Consider the following 16,788-nt stretch of genomic DNA (forward strand, 5'->3'; position numbering starts at 1 on the left):
AAAATGGACATAACTATAAAAAGATAATTAATAATACTGGGTGCCAAAAGAGGGTATGGCTAGCATATGCCAGAGGAATTTGGGGGTGGACAACAGTGCTGGGGTTTAGAGTACTCATGTCAGACTTCCCAGAAGAGATGAAAATTAGGTTGGTTGCTTCTCAGCTTAGTAGATCTTAGGCATAATTACATGTGTTCAGCTCTAAAGATATCAGATTCACCTCACGAAGTTACAGAGCTGGGAGTTTTCAGGTAACTTCAGGTATTGACTTGCAGTCAAATACCATTCCACAATTCCAAAGCTGTTGTGCAGAGGAAGGCTGAAGGTTTCTGTTTAGGGACTCGCATTTCTGCTTATCCCTCCCCGAGTGCCAGCAGATCAGATTCTCCCTCCTGGTGTTCTGAATGGTCTTCTGAATGTCGCAATATAGAGCAACCCCTGGTTTCCATTACCTTGCTCCCCCCTTTTTTTCTTGTTGGCAAAATAGTTAAAATTGCTACTTAAGTGTGAGTTTGGTGAGGTTTCCTATTTAAGGTGATCTTTTTACTAAGAAATTATTGAAATGGGGTGGGATATTCGTCTATCATACATAAAACATAGCTGCAGCTAGCATTTACGGAGGGCTTTTCTGTCGTTCATCATATTATTTTGGTATTCTGTGTTATGAATCATTAACTTGAAGATTGGTACATAAATAATGCCATTAAGCATTATAAGATAAATAATCTTATAGCTGTATCAGAGAATAAATAATTTACACTTCTCAAAACCCATGTTTTCACTCTACCTGGATATCTCTGCATTCAAATGATATTTCTCCTTTTAGCACAAATAAGGGCTTATAAACCTGACAGATGAATTTAAATACGAAATAGGAAAACATTAGGGCTTGAATTATGTAGTCTGAGCCTCAACCCACGTCTAATTCTTTAAGGTGCTGGTTTTTAACCTTTTTTTCTTCTTATTTTTTTATGTAGTGAGCCCTTCAAAGAAAATGTTTTTTGGAATTCTGTTATTAAAAAAACCAAAAGATAGAAGCGGGTGGCTTTGACTGAAGAAGGGAATCGGGGCTCAGAGTTTTGGTTACTTTGTACCTGCTCCCTTTGGCCCTTGTGCCTCTGGGGAATCCTTAGGGCCACCATGGAGTGTGGACTGAAAAACATTGCTTTTAAGGAAAAACAAGCTAAACGCTTTCTAGAGGTAAGCTTTCAATTGAAAAGAGAATTCTTGATGTCTTACAGTTGAATAGGTCTTGAAAAATTACTTGATCTTTGTTACCCATCTTTATTGCCTTTAGACATGAGTGCTGTGCTATGATTTATTGAAGAAAAATTAGCCTCTTGAAGTTCGGTATACATAATCATACACATACATAAATATACATAATTTAAAAAGAAACACTTTCTCAATAAATATCTTCAACTGCCAAGTAAACCTGTCAGATGAGAGATGGGGTAGTCAGACACATGAACACGCTCACCCATGTACACAGACAGCACACACACACACACAGTTTGTTGCATGGGGTTAGACAATGCCTTTCTCTCAATCTGTGCCTCCACCACATCCATCATATTCTGAATACAGTGCAGATAATCTACATCAACAGGAAAGTATGTTAAAAATTATTTTTAGTAATTATTGGAACTCATTTATTGACTTCTTCAATAAAACTGTATTGAACATCGGACACTTCATTGCAAGGTGCTGAGGTCTGGCAGTGAACAAGAGGCCATCACAGAACTCATAGCCGGTTGGAGGTAAGGATGAGAATATCAGGTGTGATAAATGCTGTGGTAGAGGATGCATGGGGTTTTATGGGAACACATAGGAAGGGCATCTCATTCAGACATGGAGAGTCAGGGTGGACTTCCTGATTGGTGACATCTAAGCAGACCTGAAGGGTGAATAAGAATTGGCCAAGACAGGGGTGTCTGGCTGGCTCAGTTGGTAGAGCCTGCAACTCTTGCTCTCAGGGTTATGAGTTTGAGCCCCCCCCCACATTGGGCATAGGACTTAGAAGAAGAAGAAGAAAAAAAAGAGTTGGCCAAGACAAAAGAAGGTGGGAAGAGTGATAAAGACAGAAGAGAACATATATAAGGGCCCAGAAACAAGTAAAAGCATGACATGACACACTGTAGGAATTGCATGTAGCTGGCTTTGGCTGGAGCATGATGTGCTAATGAAAGATAAGTGTATGCTGAATCTAAGGAGCTCGATAGTGTGTTATAGGGCATGGAGAGTTATTGGAGGATTTCAAGCAGGAGGAAGTTGTGATTTGTATTCTTTTAATAGAGGGCACTTTCACTAACTACCATGTTGACCTTGGGGCAGCCATTTGGACGATAGAGTCATTTTTCTGAGAGTAGAAGGACCAGAGATTGTAGAATACTGTGTAGTTTGTCTTTCCATAACATCCCCAATTGCCTATCTCTTTTATAAAACCTATCCTTCTTCATTTTAGTTTTATGGCCCTGGTAACCTTATCACAAGGCTAGATTAATTCAAAAGAACAATTTTTAATGTTCAGTATCTATATAGGTACACAGATATATCTTCATTCTTTCAGTATAGAAACTGGTATGATGCCCTGCATGTAGCAGGTACTCAAATGTTTATTGACGTAAAAGGAGTAAATACTGAAGGAAAAAGTGCCAACTTCATTCTCTTTCTCTCTCTTTGATGATCATTTCTTTGCTCTTCCCAACGCTCTGTAGGCTTAGATAGTTTCAACACCAGCTGTTTTTAACAAACCACAGGGGTCTGACCGTTGTATACTAGGAGTAATGATAATAAAATGTGCATTTAAAATAGTTCAAATTCACACCTTTGTATTTTACCACTGGATCTCAAAGTCACATAACAGCTGGACATGCCGATATAAAATCAAAGAAGAGTGGAACGTCTTGTTTACTCATCTCAACAATTATACTTTGAAAATTATATAGATGGATAATTTATGAATTGAAATTTTTTTTTGTACTTGCAAGGGAACTAACTTCATTTCTAAAATATATGCGAGGATCACAAAGGAAACTTATTTTAAAATAATGTTTGCATTTTATTAAACTTAGCAGTTTATAAAATACTTTCATGGTATTACTTATACTAAATTAAATTTGCATTACATAATTTACCTTTTGAGGCTGGATACCCAGTTCTGTAATACTACCAGTTTCTGAAAATAAGCAAATCCAAAGGTACTTTTTGATAGTTTATAATTATTACTGATGTTAGTTAGCGATCACATTTTCCCATGTTTAGTCAGAAGAAACACCTTCAAGCAGGCCCCTGTGTCCTGCTGCTCTTCCATCATTTTTCTGTCACCTTTTCACTTAGTGGTGTAGCAAAACGTTCCAGGTTCATCTTGTACCTTTCCAGGCCCAGCCCTGGAATCAACCCTTTTCTCTGAAGAGCTTGAGTTCCTTATAGTGAGGAATCGTGTTAGAGGCTAACATCCAGGTACTAGGAATACTTGTCTCTACTGCGGTGTCTTTTTGCTTTTAGGTCTCTAGAAGGGTTTTTTCTTGACTTCCCCTGTGTATTTGTGTCTCCCCTTTTCCACAGCACCATGGTTTCCAGCTAACTCCTTTATTCCTTTGGCCAATGCTACAATGTATCTAAAATAGTTTTAGAGCTACTTCCCTCATTGTTTGCATTTTTCCTTCCCTCACTCCCAACTGAGTGTATATAATTGAATACTGTATTCAGAAGTTAATGGGATTGAAAGAGGCTGAGAGAAAACTTTCGCAGGTGTCCCATATGTTTATGGAATATATTCACTGGTGTATACTTATCTCCAAACTTATCAAGCTGTATCCATTAAATACGTGCAGTTTTTGTATGTCACTTACACTGCAATAAAGTGGTTTTAAAAAAAGGAATGATGATGGGTGAACTGCCCTGATGGACAGTGCAGGGTCGGAATGAACTGCCTGCCTCTGGAATTCTTTTATATGAGAAAGAAATAAATCTCCCTCCTGTTTGTTCCACTGGAAAAAAAAAAGTTAATTGAATTGCTGCCTCTTCCATAGTTGATGCCTGTTTAATTCTCTGTCTTGTTTAGATTTTAAGTAGATAGTGGAGCAAAGACCATTTCTTTTTCTTTATATGTGTAACATGCAATAAAAATGTATGGTGTAAATCATGAATATTGAAATTGTTTTGCCCTGTGTTTCACATCTTTCATTAGAAACTATGGCTGAAGCAAAATAAAGTTTAAAGTTTCTTTTCCCTTTCTTTTTTCACTTATGGAATGTTTCTCTACCTCTTTACATTTTACTCAGAATAGCATAGGCATTTCTCTATTAATGCCACATTTGCATTCCTGAAAAATCTTTAATTCTGCAAAGTTGTGTGCTAGAAGTGCTAGGGCTTATAGAGAAAACAGGGTTAGGAACAGATGAGAACAGATGATTTGAGACCAGTGGAATTTGTAAACATAACTAATATACACAAAAAATGACAATTGTAATAAAAATGGCTAAATCTCAGCTGGCATTTACACCCAGCATCACAGTTAATCTTAGGCAGCCTTAAACCCTGGTTTTCCTCCTGATAGTTGTAAATCCTTAAAATCATCCACTTCTACCAGAGACTAATTTCATCAGAGTTAAGTCTGATCCAGGGTGTTGACTTACCAATTTTGTTTTATTCTAAAGATGGGGGAAATACTATGCATTTCTTCATCTGCACTCTCTCAGCTTCCTCAGATGGCTTAACATAGACAGTGGAGATCTTGAAACCACTAAATGGAACTTTCCCTTTAAGGGTGGGAAAACTTGCTCCTGATGCGCTGGGGAAAATTACGTATGAGCCAATGCAACTGACGTCATTTTCCTGCATATGAGCTAATTTACACTAAAATATCTATTGTAGCAGGAAAGACTAATGTTAATTTGCTTTAGTTTGTAAAGATAATATGTACCCATTATTGGAAATTTAAATAATATGGAAAAATACAAGAAAAGAAAGTGAAAATTCCTTGACTACCAGTAAACATTACTGTCATCATTTTGGCTCATACTCTCTATCACCTGACTTCTTTCCATGATTATGATGACGATGCTCTGGGTGTGTATAAAATTTCAAATAAACGAGTTCTTATTATACTTAAAGCTTTCTAACTTTTTTTCAAAAGTGAATGTCAAGCAATATAGGTATACGCTATCCTTTTTCATGATTACAAATGATTCTACTTCATGTCATAGTTTATGTGTTCGTGGGCACTTAGATTGTTTTCACGCTCACCGTTAGTAGTAATGGAGTACTGAAAATCCATGATCATATCTTTGGACCCTAGAAGTGGTGCCCTGCCCAGAGGGTATGTTCGTGGAGCAGGTTGGTGCACATCATCATGGTACATTCAAGAAATGTTTTACCCGTTTGCACTACCAGGAGAAATGAGAGGTTGTATTTTCGCACCCTGAGTGCTTTTAGTTCTCTACATCTTTGTCAGCTTGATAGGTTAAAAAGGTGATTTTTTTATTTGTATTTGTTTTATTATTAGTGTGGTTGAACATCTTTTTATATTTCTAGAAACTATCCATCTTTTGCTTTCAGTGAAATGCCTTTCATGTATTTTGCTCACTTTTCATTCAGAACGTGTCTTTTTTCTTACAATTTGTAAGAACTGTATAATTTTAGAAATGTTAAACTTTGAGGATTAATATATATTGCAGATTTTTATATCATGTTATCTTTTAACCTTATTTATGGTATGTTTTGATTTTTATGTAGTCAGACCCATCAGTATTTTCTTTTTATATTTTCTGGGTTTTGTAAAGTGTTCAGAAATGCCTCTTTCCACCCCTAAAATACTGTTTGCCTTTGTTTTCCTTTATTAGTTTTATGTTTATGTTTTTAATTTTTATATTAATCTTTATGTGGAATTATTTTTTTTCTATAATGAGTTAAATAAATATCCACCTTTGATTTTTGTGTCTTTGGGTCTATTTCCAGGTTTACTATTTTATTAGGTATGTCTGCAAAACAAGTTACTCCAAAACGCTGTTGGCTTAAAGCGTGTATCATCTCTCACCATTTCCACGGGTCTGTGATTTAGGAGCAGTTCAGCTCCACAGTTCTGATTCAGGATCTCTCTTACGGTTGAACTTAAGATTTCAACCCAAGCCACAGTCATGTGAAGGCCTAACTGAGGCAGGAGGATCAGGCTTGCAGTTGGCTCACTCACAGGGCTGGCCACGGTAGTGCTGGCTCCTGGGGAGAGGGAGGCCTCCATTCCTTCCAGCTGGGCCGCTCCCACGTCTGGCTGCTCTCTGGACATGGTGTTGGCTTGCTTAGAAGGAATGGTTAGGAGAGAGAGCTAGGAGGTAGCGTTCCTTTTTATGACTGGCCTCACAAATCACACAACATCATTTATGCCCCCTCTTTGCTAGAAGCCAGTCACTAAGTCCTGCCTACCCTTAAGAAGATGGGAATGAGGCTCATCATTTTGAAAGAGGCCTGTCAAGGAATTTGGAGAAATATTTTGAAGCCACCATGGCTCCTTTTTGTTCCATTCATATATGACTATCTCAGCACTAATATCATACCTTTGAGAGTCCTGTATCAAACTGATGGAATATCATGTAATGCTATGCTCTACTGTGTTTGACAGCCATTGGCTATTACTGGTCAAGTATCTAAAAATAGAAATACAAAATAATAGTAATAATACTCTGGTGACATTTTAAGTTGCCTTATCGCCCCAACTTCTCATGCTTCTTTAGAATTATGTAGTAGGGATCATTGTATTTCATTGAAGGTACCCTGCTTATAGCATTTTAAAAAATTTTGTTTTACATTATTTCATACTGTTGTGAGTAATTTTGAATGTTTTGATTGGCAGATACGTCCTAGTTTTAGAGCATTACATGCTGATGCAGTTTCACAGGTTATCTTAAACAGTAACTCATACTGGCAAGTAGGTAAAATCAAAATAAGGCATTTGTGTGTGAGGAGCAATCTAAGTAACATCTCAGCTCCATATGCTGTATACTCACCAGGGACTCATTATGGTCCCTGGACTTTCTGTGCAGCAGACACTTGAGTCCAGAAAGTGCTGTGCTCCATCTGCCTTAGTCTCCAGGCTGCACAGGATGAGCCTCTTGGTACTCTGACCTCTTGGTTGCTTTTTTTTTTTTTTTTTTTTTAAACTTATGTTGCCAGCCTGGCTTTTGTTGCCATTTCAACAAGTGTGTGCACCCTGCCCCTGACGCTTGCGCTTGTAAATTTAAAGGACCATAGCTACTTCTTCCAAAGGCATCAGTTACTCTTGCTTTTACCTTAAATTGCATAAATCTTCTCATCTGGCTTGCATCTTCTCCCGCACTGAGCCTGCACCGCTTTTGTTTGAGCTCCCCGTGGGCATGCAGCTGCCATAGATGGGCTGTGGGCAACCTTCCAAAGCTTCCGACCATTTGGACAGGTTTTATTTTTGACAGACTAATCAGAGCTTTAATATGCTTCCCTACTGGGGGAGCCTGTGTTTCTAATTTTTATCTTTATCATTCTGTAAAGAGTAATAACAGTCCCTGGACTGGCCTTTAGTTTCCTGGTTACATTGCATTTTCCAGTCCCACTTTTTTTTTTTTTTTTTTTTTGGTAAATGACCTTGCTTTCTCATCTTTGCACCTTTAGGGTCTGGTTGGCCTTGGTTATTTTGAAAAAACTTCCTACTTCCCATTCCCAATCAAAGGAAGAGCCCTGTTTTTCTTCTTATCTCGTAATGTGAATTTGAGCTGATGCTTTATATTCACTTACAGGCATTTGTAGAAAGCAGTTTATTTGAGGCATGAAGGGTAGAGGTCAGAATAGGATTTTCATAAGACCCTGAAATCATGCTCTTTTAAAAAATTGCTTATTGCACTTACTGTTGAACCCATTAGAGACCCTGTACCATTTAAAAATAGGGCAGAAATAGGGTTAGTGTGAATAGTAGCTAAGAGAAATGAATATGAAGCAGTTATTAGAGAGTGGGCCAGATTGAGATAGTGAGGTAGGTAAGGAACAGCAAAGCTGATACCTCAGGTAATTGTGCTCCGGGAACTGTGTGTCACCTGGTGTTTTCAAGGACATTTTCCCATTACTCATGTTATTGCCTGACGCTTACTTTCCAATATTCTTCTTATTTACTTTGTGCCCTTCTTTTTTTTTTTAGGTTCTCAATGTTATATTCTTCTCATTATTTCCCTTCACTCCTAGTTCTTAGTTTTGATTTTTGAAGGGTTTTGAGATTTTTTTTGAAAAGGATGCTTTTTCCTTTTATAGGCTATCTTAATTTCTTAAAAGCCAATTTCACACACAGTGAAATGCTAAATAATGTGGTTTTTTAAAAAAAGATAGTAAGTATTCTGATACTGGAAGTATGTTCTTTTGCTAATTCAAAATGTTATTGTTTCAGGAATCAATAGGTTTATGGTGAATAGTCCAAAATTCTCTAATTACTTTGTTTGGGTTGTAGATGAGTACCTCTTCTGTTGCACTTACACATATATTTAAGTTGCCACATTGTTAGCTTAAAATCCACATTGCCTTTAGCTTCTACTTAATGACAGCAGTTATGCTTTTCTATTAAACTAAAAAAAAAATAGAGTGCAGTGTTGATATCCAAATTTTGTGATTATTAGAGTTAAAGCTTACTAAGCTTCTCCTTGCTAATGGCCATCATTTAGTAGAATTTTCCTCACTCTATAGAAAGCTATTCACTTGCCTGTTAATTTTTATGGTGAACTATTTTTGCAGAATTTATGGCATTCTAATAACTGAAATTTGAGATTGGGCCTTAGTTGTAAATGTGGTCAAATGGTGTCTATATGGAGTGAAAGGATAAAGATAATTTATAGGATTAGGGTGGACTGAGCCAGCTTTTAGAGAGGCTCATAATACCACAGTATTATGGATTTAGTTTTATGTGTTTTTCAAAAATATTGGAGTCGTGAGTGTTTCCATATTGCTAAGGGACAAAACATAGCAAAATAAAAAATAAGTATTAAATCCAGTCTTATTCCTCAATGCTCTTAACATATATCCTGTTTCTTGGTCTGGCCAGCATCTATCTCAGATAGGCCATAGATAAACCTTTACTTTCAGAATCATATTTTCCTCTTGTCTGAGAAATTTACCAAATATAATTTATTCTTCGTTTATTTCCAACCTTTTAATGGCAATTTTTAAACCTATAGAAAAGTTTTAAGAATTTTTTAGTGGACATTCTTAAACCCACCTTCTACATATAAAGTCATGTTTTTCTTTTCACTTTTTCTTGTGAATTTTTTTCTTGCAATTTCAGCATCTATCTTGCTTCTTTTTTTCAATGGCTGTTGTATAACTTATTTCTGTGGTCAAATTCTGGCATTAAGTCATATTTTTCCTTTATTTTGCTTTAAAAAAACCCTCAAATCGCTTAAGACAGTGCTGCAATGTTGGCACTCCATAATTCTTGTTAATTAGCCAATATCAGTAAATATGATGGTCCCTAACCAGTTAAATCCTAGAACAAGGTTAAGTTCAAAGCAGAACAAAAGTATCACTCTGTTTAATAGGTTTCCCATTACCTAGAAGATCGGCTTTACTGGTTTTATTGCATGTAACAGACATCCTTAAGTCTATTGTTCTTTTTGGATTTGTTATTGCTAGTCCCTTTCTTTAGACATGGGTAATGCTATTACCTGAAGAAACACCTTTTATTTTATGATCCAGCCATTGTTCTCTACTATACATATACTGTATTCAGATACTAGCTTTATGGGACTTTATTTTTTTTTCTTTCCATACAAATGCTTACTTAAACTATGTGTGAACACTTTATACCTCCAAAACACCCTGCGGGTTTTCTCGGATGAAAAAATTGTGGCTCAACCAGCCAACAATTTGTCCAAAGTCACATGATTGAATCATGATTTGAACTGAGGTCAGTTAGATTCAGAGGCCGCCAACTTTATACTGACTTTCCCTCTTTGCTGATGCTCTCTCCGCAGAGCACTGCTGGCCTCTCCTTGGACAGAGGGAGGACTCCTTTTCTGAGGCAGAGGGAAAACTGAGCATAAATGCTGTACATTTGCAAATTGGAGTCCTTACCAAAAACTCATGAAGTTGCATTTCCTAATTGTTTTCTGGTTGTGTTTTCTGTCAACACCAGTTATAGTGGAACATAACCCTGGAATTCATTTGTGTTTAGACATTCCTGACTTAAAATTAAATATGTCAATTTTAATTTCTATTCTCTTGGTATCCAGATGCTCATCAGTTTACCAATAGGGAATTATAATTATCTCTATCAAAGAGGCAGTTTTAGGTCAGAACAGAGGACCATTATTATCTTCGTTAGGCTACTGGTGTTGACTTTTATTGGGTATCTTTGCCAGAACATGGTTCGCTTTATGTCTAATTACATTACATTTATCCCCTTTATTATTTTTGGCTAGTTTTTCTTTATTCTTTGTTTTTTCTTACCGTTTTTTCCTTTCTGAGAATTTTTGAGTGAGAACTGCTAAGTCACATGAGTTAAAAGATAAAGGAATTGATGCTGGAGTTCACATTCTGAAGATTTACCAGTTGTCTATTTTATAAGGTATTGTTTATTTGTAAAGTGAAAGGAGCAAGGTGGCCCTGAATTTTTTTAAAATTGGTTTCCATAGATTACTTTTCCAGATTTGCTTCCAATAGAATCAAAATTGTTCTCGTTTATGGGTGCCTGGTTGGCTCAGTTGGTTAAGCATCTGCTTTCGGCTTAGGTCATGATCCCAGAGTCCTGCTCAGCCAGGAATCTGCTTCTCTCTTTCCCTCTGCCACGCCCCCCCCGCCCCGCCCCAAGCCCTGTTCCTGGGCTCTTTCTCTCCTCTTTCTCTCTGAAATAAAATCTTTGCGGAAGTTGTTCTAGGGGCACCTGGGTGGCTCAGATGGTTAAGCGTCTGCCTTCGGCTCGGGTCGTGATCCCAGGGTCCTGGGATTGAGTGCCGCAGGGGGCTCCCTGCTTGGTGGGGAGCCTGCTTCCCCCTCTCCTGCTGCTGCTCCCCCTGCTTGTGCTCTCGCGTTCTGTCAAATAGATGAATAAAATCTTAAAAAAAAAAGTTCTAATTCCTCCTGCTTTTGTACACGCTTAGGTTGTTTGCAGACTGAGGTTATTGGTAGCAGGAGCTCCTGGAGAGAACCATGGAGAAGGGTAGTCTGACCGTGCGTGGTCGTCTCCTAATTCCTTGTGATCTTGTAACAAGTCCCTCTTGGAAGGAACTTGATTTTGGTCTGTCTTTTGGTGTCTTAGCATAGTGTCTAGCAAAGTAGACAATGTAGCAAGAATGACAATGTAAGCTCTGTGAGGCCCAGGACCACAACTGCCTTGTTGTGCATTGTGTACTCATCCCTTACTTAGCCCAGTTCCCAGATACCTAGTAGGTGAGCAATAAACATATATTGAGTGAGCAGAGAATTGGGTGCCTGATTTGCTTGAATCCCTGCTCTTACATTCTCTGATGCTCATAGTTTGATACATAGTTTGAGTTCAGAAGTAAAAGCTTGATTTGGTTCTCCAAATGTGCGGGCTTGTTATTGTGATTGAAAGATTACATTTTATATAAGATACTGCCTTGTAATTTATTATTTTCCTCTTACCTTCAAACCTCCCACACAATTTTTAAATAGTGTTTGTAATTAGGATGACTTGAGGTGTATTTATCTACCTGGTTGCTATGGATGAGTGACTGGTGACTTTGTAGAGGCTAAAATACAAGCAAGTTTAAGAATCATTTTAGATGAATTCATGCATGATCAAGCCATTACAAGCCATGAGAAGGAAGAGGCATTTATGGTGTAGGTCGTTATGTGGTTGAGGTTAGCATCACCAAGAAACTTTCCCTTACAGGTGCTATATAGCAGGTGGCAAATATGATTTCAACTGAATCTGAAAGCTTATTGTAAAATAGTCTCAGTTCAGCAATGAACGAGGTGTGCCTAGTACTTAAGCATCAATTTTCTCAGGAGCAATGTTTTGAACCTAAATGACTTACATGGTTACTAGAAGAATGAGGTTACTGATAAAAGTTATTCCCTTTTTGCTGGGGATGGTTTTAGTAGCATATTTTGCTACTTTAGCATTGCTTAAAGGAAATTTTCTCAGAGGAAACAGATGCTAGGTGCTTATTAGTATGGAGGTTTTAAACACCGAGGGTGTGAACAAAATGGAAGTTTTAAACGTTGAGGGTGTGAACAAAAGACCAGATCATTCCAATGATTCTTTGGCAATTTCTATAGGAAAAAAGTACATAAACTTAAACAAAATGTGAATGCCATAGAACTTTAAACAGTTTATTTGTACAACTTCACATGGACATGTAATGCTTGTTTCATTTATGTATGGTTTATTTTAGTGACAGAAGGTTTTAAAAGTGTTTGACTTTTATGTGGTATAGGTGTCCTTTGCAATTTGGGTAGGATGGGACTATACTGAGGCTTTTCTTTTGAGCCTTTGAAAATAGTGACAACTTGTTTGCAAGGTAGCTTTATTTTTTCCCTTGGCTTAGGTAGAATCTGTGCACCTTCAGATTGGCACTCCTCCCACATGCTCTTTGAGAGTCTCTCAGTAGAAAAATACTTGGTCAGCAGTGGAGTTGTGAAGACAGGAAGTGAAAGAGCAGTGGCTTTCACTATAATTAAACGTTCTTTGACATGAATTGCACTTGTTCCAGCTCCTTCTCTGTTTCTTTTTTTTTTAACTAGCTGTTTAATAAAAGCAAAGACTTTTTTTTTTCTTTTTAATACTTAGAGTCTCAAACCTAAAAGGCAACTTCCTGTCTCAGTAATAATCTGAGTGACTTTTTAAAACTTCAGTATCTGCTGAGGTCTTGGAGAAACAATTGAAAAATTTATGGAAATAAGAATATGGGGCACAGAAAGGACCTTAGAAATTGAATCTAACCTCTTTCTTTTTATAGACAAGGAAACTGAAGCCTGAAAGTGAGTCGGTGAGACATGCAGCTAGTTATAGGCCACCTCAGGGCCCCGGACTCTCATTGCTATGATCCTTTCTGGGGGCCACAGTGACCAAATGGAGTAGCAGTATATAAGAGTGGATATTGGGAAAGAAGGGGAGGTTCAAAATTCTGGGACTCCAATTCTAATACAACTTATGTTCTCTTTTCCCCTTAATTTACATTGTAAGCGTGCATGTTACCCTGTAACTGGGATAGCTGCAGCATCATCATACTTGAAAGCTTTCCTAGTTTCTATTCTGCACATATCCCTACTCATTTAGTGAAGCTCCATGCATGCAGGACACAAGGAACAGCAAAGATAACACTTATATTCTCATTCTGTCATGTGTTTGCTTTTTTTTTTTTTTTTAAAGATTTTATTTATTTATTTGACAGAGAGAGAGACAGCCAGTGAGAGAGGGAACATAAGCAGGGGGAGTGGGAGAGGAAGAAGCAGGCTCCCAGCGGAGGAGCCTGATGTGGGGCTCGATCCCAGAACGCCGGGATCACGCCCTGAGCCGAAGGCAGACGCTTAACAACTGAGCCACCCAGGCGCCCCATGTGTTTGCTTTTTTAATTCTAAGAGCTACAGATGTATAAGAGCATGTTTTCTATTTGCATTTGTCCTATCATTTTTTTTTAAAGTCTAAATTCTCTGGTTGTCTAAGCCTATTTGCCCTGATTACTAAAGTATATTTTTGCTTAATATTTAGGCAAGGATAGGTTTATGTGTTTCAAGCCAGTTTATTAATTACTTAAAATAGTCAAGTAGTCAGGTTGGTTGTAATATGGATTGTCAGCAAGTTTTTCCTTTTTGAACCCAAATACTACTATGGGTGAGTAGAAAGGTAAGACTTCCTAAGGCTTTTCAAACTCAAGAAGTTTTCCAAAGCACGTAGCCTGCTTTGGGTAATGAAAGAATTGCAGTCAGATATGTTGTTTGCTACATAAATAGGGAAGAATCTTACTCGGTGTTTTTTGTTCTCCATAGAACAGCATTGAGACTGGACTGAGAAAGGGTAGTTTATCATGATAGGAAATAAATCAGGACTGGTGTCATCCTGTAGTATCTATATACTAAAATGACTTCATAGCACCGTCTTTCTTTTTTAAACGTTAGACACCAATGGAAGTTCAAAGAAGAAAGTCGTCATCATCTACATTTCCAGCATCTAGGATGAACCACTCAGCATTCTTTTTTTTTTTTTCAAAGATTTTATTTATTTATTTATGTGACAGAGAGACAGCCAGCGAGAGAGGGAACACAGCAGGGGGAGTGGGAGAGGAAGAAGCAGGCTCCCAGCGGAGGAGCCCGATGTGGGACTCAATCCCGGAACGCCGGGATCACGCCCTGAGCCGAAGGCAGACGCTTTAACGACTGCGCTACCCAGGCGCCCCAACCACTCAGCATTCTGATAAGCCTGCTTTTTCTGTCTGTCTCTATACTTCACTGATTATACAGGTGACATTAGTGGTTAGTAAATAGTAAGCACAATAATACAAATATTCTATTTTAAATACTTTTATACGCTTATACAAATTTACATAGAAAATATTAAGTACTGTTTGTGGGAGTTTTTAAATGATACTGTATTGTACGCCCAGCCATCTTCATATTCTCTTCCCTTAGCATTGGTGTTTAGCAGTCAATAACTAAATGTTTACTAAAGTAAAAACTGATAATTAGCAAATAAACTGTATTTATACTTTATCCAAATTGAACTTCTTTTAGTTTCTTAAATAGCTACATTTTACTTTGCTCCTAGGCTTTCATATATGCTGCTCCTTGTGCCTGAAATGCTCAGGTCCCACTTCATTTGCTGTTTCCTTGGGAGACTTTTGCTGATCATTTTCTGATGGAGAGACTTCCTTGCTCCATAGTCCCATGCTCCAGGGCATGGCCCTTTTCAATACTCATTTCCATTTAAAATATTTGTTTAGGGGCATCTTTCCTGGTACAGTGTAACCCCTTGAGAGCAAGGGCCATATCTGCTTTTCCACTCCTATGTTCTTAGCACCTAACTTACGGCCTTGTGCTTAGTAGGACTGAATAAAGGTTTGAGAAATTGAATTATGAGCATGTTTTTACTACTTTGGAATGCAATTCAAGGGGATGACAAAATAACGGTCCTTTCATAGGTCACTACTGCCTCTCAACACTTCCTTCTCTTAGGTTCTGTCCCCTCCCCCGCCATTGCCCATCCACATCCAATCCTGTCATTTTAACCTCCAAAATATGTATCATAAGTCTGCTTATTATTATTATTTTTTTAAAGTAAGCTCTATGCCCAATAGGGCTGGAACTCACAACCCTGAGATCAGGAGTCGCCTGCTCCACTGACTGAGCCAGCCAGGTGCCCCAAGTCTGCTCATTTTATTCCATCTGTCACCACCACTGTGGTCCAGCCTACTGTCAACTTTTGCTCAGGACCAATAGAATAGTCTGGTCTCCCTACATTCATCTTGTTGCATCCGATGAAACAGAGCAGACTAAAATGATAGCCTATTATGTAATAAACATAAGTACTGTCTTGTGAAACTGTTTTCAGTTTTTATGTGCTGCATTGTGAGGGTACACGCGTTATATGAGTGCATGTATATGAGTGAGTACTTGAGTACTTGGTTGCTCTATAGAATGTATTTCTTACATTACATGGTCAAAACAGTTTGAAAGCCATTATCCTATACTGATAACTCTGGAGAATTCTTTTGCTCTATCAGGATCAGAAGACTATGTATTCTTCATTATCATGTGACCCCCTTTTGTATGTGTCTTTAAAGGAAGAGTTGTGCATGTATATGAGTGAGTACTTGAGTACTTGGTTGCTCTATAGAATGTATTTCTTACATTACATGGTCAAAACAGTTTGAAAGCCATTATCCTATACTGATAACTCTGGAGAATTCTTTTGCTCTATCAGGATCAGAAGACTATGTATTCTTCATTATCATGTGACCCCCTTTTGTATGTGTCTTTAAAGGAAGAATTCCTTTAAAATAAAGTGAGTAGTGAAGTCTTGTGGATGAAGCTATTTGGAAGTGGTCCCACCTTTTCTTTATATGTTCCTCTGTCTCTCATTTCAAGTTTAAGTTATATAGGTCAGTGGGTAAAACCTTCAGATATGAGTACTTGGACTGAATTTAACTGTAATTTTTTTGCTTTTTTTTTATATTCACTTATGCAAGTAAGTAGATAACTACTTATTTCTGTATTTGTATTTACTTACTTTCTCCCTCCTTCTCCCTATATTGTTCATGAATATATTTCTTACTCTTTTTCTTTTCCTTCTTATATTCTTATCTATTTTTGGCTACTTTTCATGTCTATAACATTAATATTATCATAACACTGCTCTCATTGGAAGTATGACTTTTGGGAACTTAAAAATGAAAAGTATAAACACTTTCCCAGTGTATGCCTTTCTGGTATGTGCTTGGTGTGAATTACATTTCTGGGCCCTTTAGAACCTGCTCTCCAAAGGACAAGAAATCTTAGATCATCCCTTGGAAGCAAACTGACCTGTAGGTTTAGGGCTAAACAAGCCCTGTGGCTGTGTTAAGGAACTTTTGAGTTGCTCTGATCTAGTCTCACACTGCAAAGAAGGAGAAGTTAAGAGACCTCCAACCTCACCACCCTTCACCTCCTCCTTCAATCCTGGGTAGCACATGGAGCTTGTCTAAGTAAGACTGTGAACAAAATGGTCATTTATCTTTCCCAACCATGAGACTTCTTCATCTCTTGGACTGTGTTCGGCTCTATTTGGACTGGTAGGGTAGCATATCTTGATCTCTCACTATTTTGTTTTTTATTGCATGAGAC

At 37.7% G+C, this 16,788-nt stretch overlaps 1 protein-coding gene across 4 annotated transcripts in view; it reads left to right on the forward strand.

The window, feature by feature from the left end:
- The window catches only part of IMMP2L (inner mitochondrial membrane peptidase subunit 2), an 845,846-nt gene that overhangs the window by 21,090 nt on the left and 807,968 nt on the right, over nt 1-16,788 (forward strand). The window lies entirely within an intron of this gene.

The sequence above is a fragment of the Ursus maritimus genome, unplaced genomic scaffold (genome assembly GCF_017311325.1).
Source record: "Ursus maritimus isolate PB19 unplaced genomic scaffold, ASM1731132v1 scaffold_3, whole genome shotgun sequence".
Taxonomy (NCBI): Eukaryota; Metazoa; Chordata; class Mammalia; order Carnivora; family Ursidae; genus Ursus; species Ursus maritimus.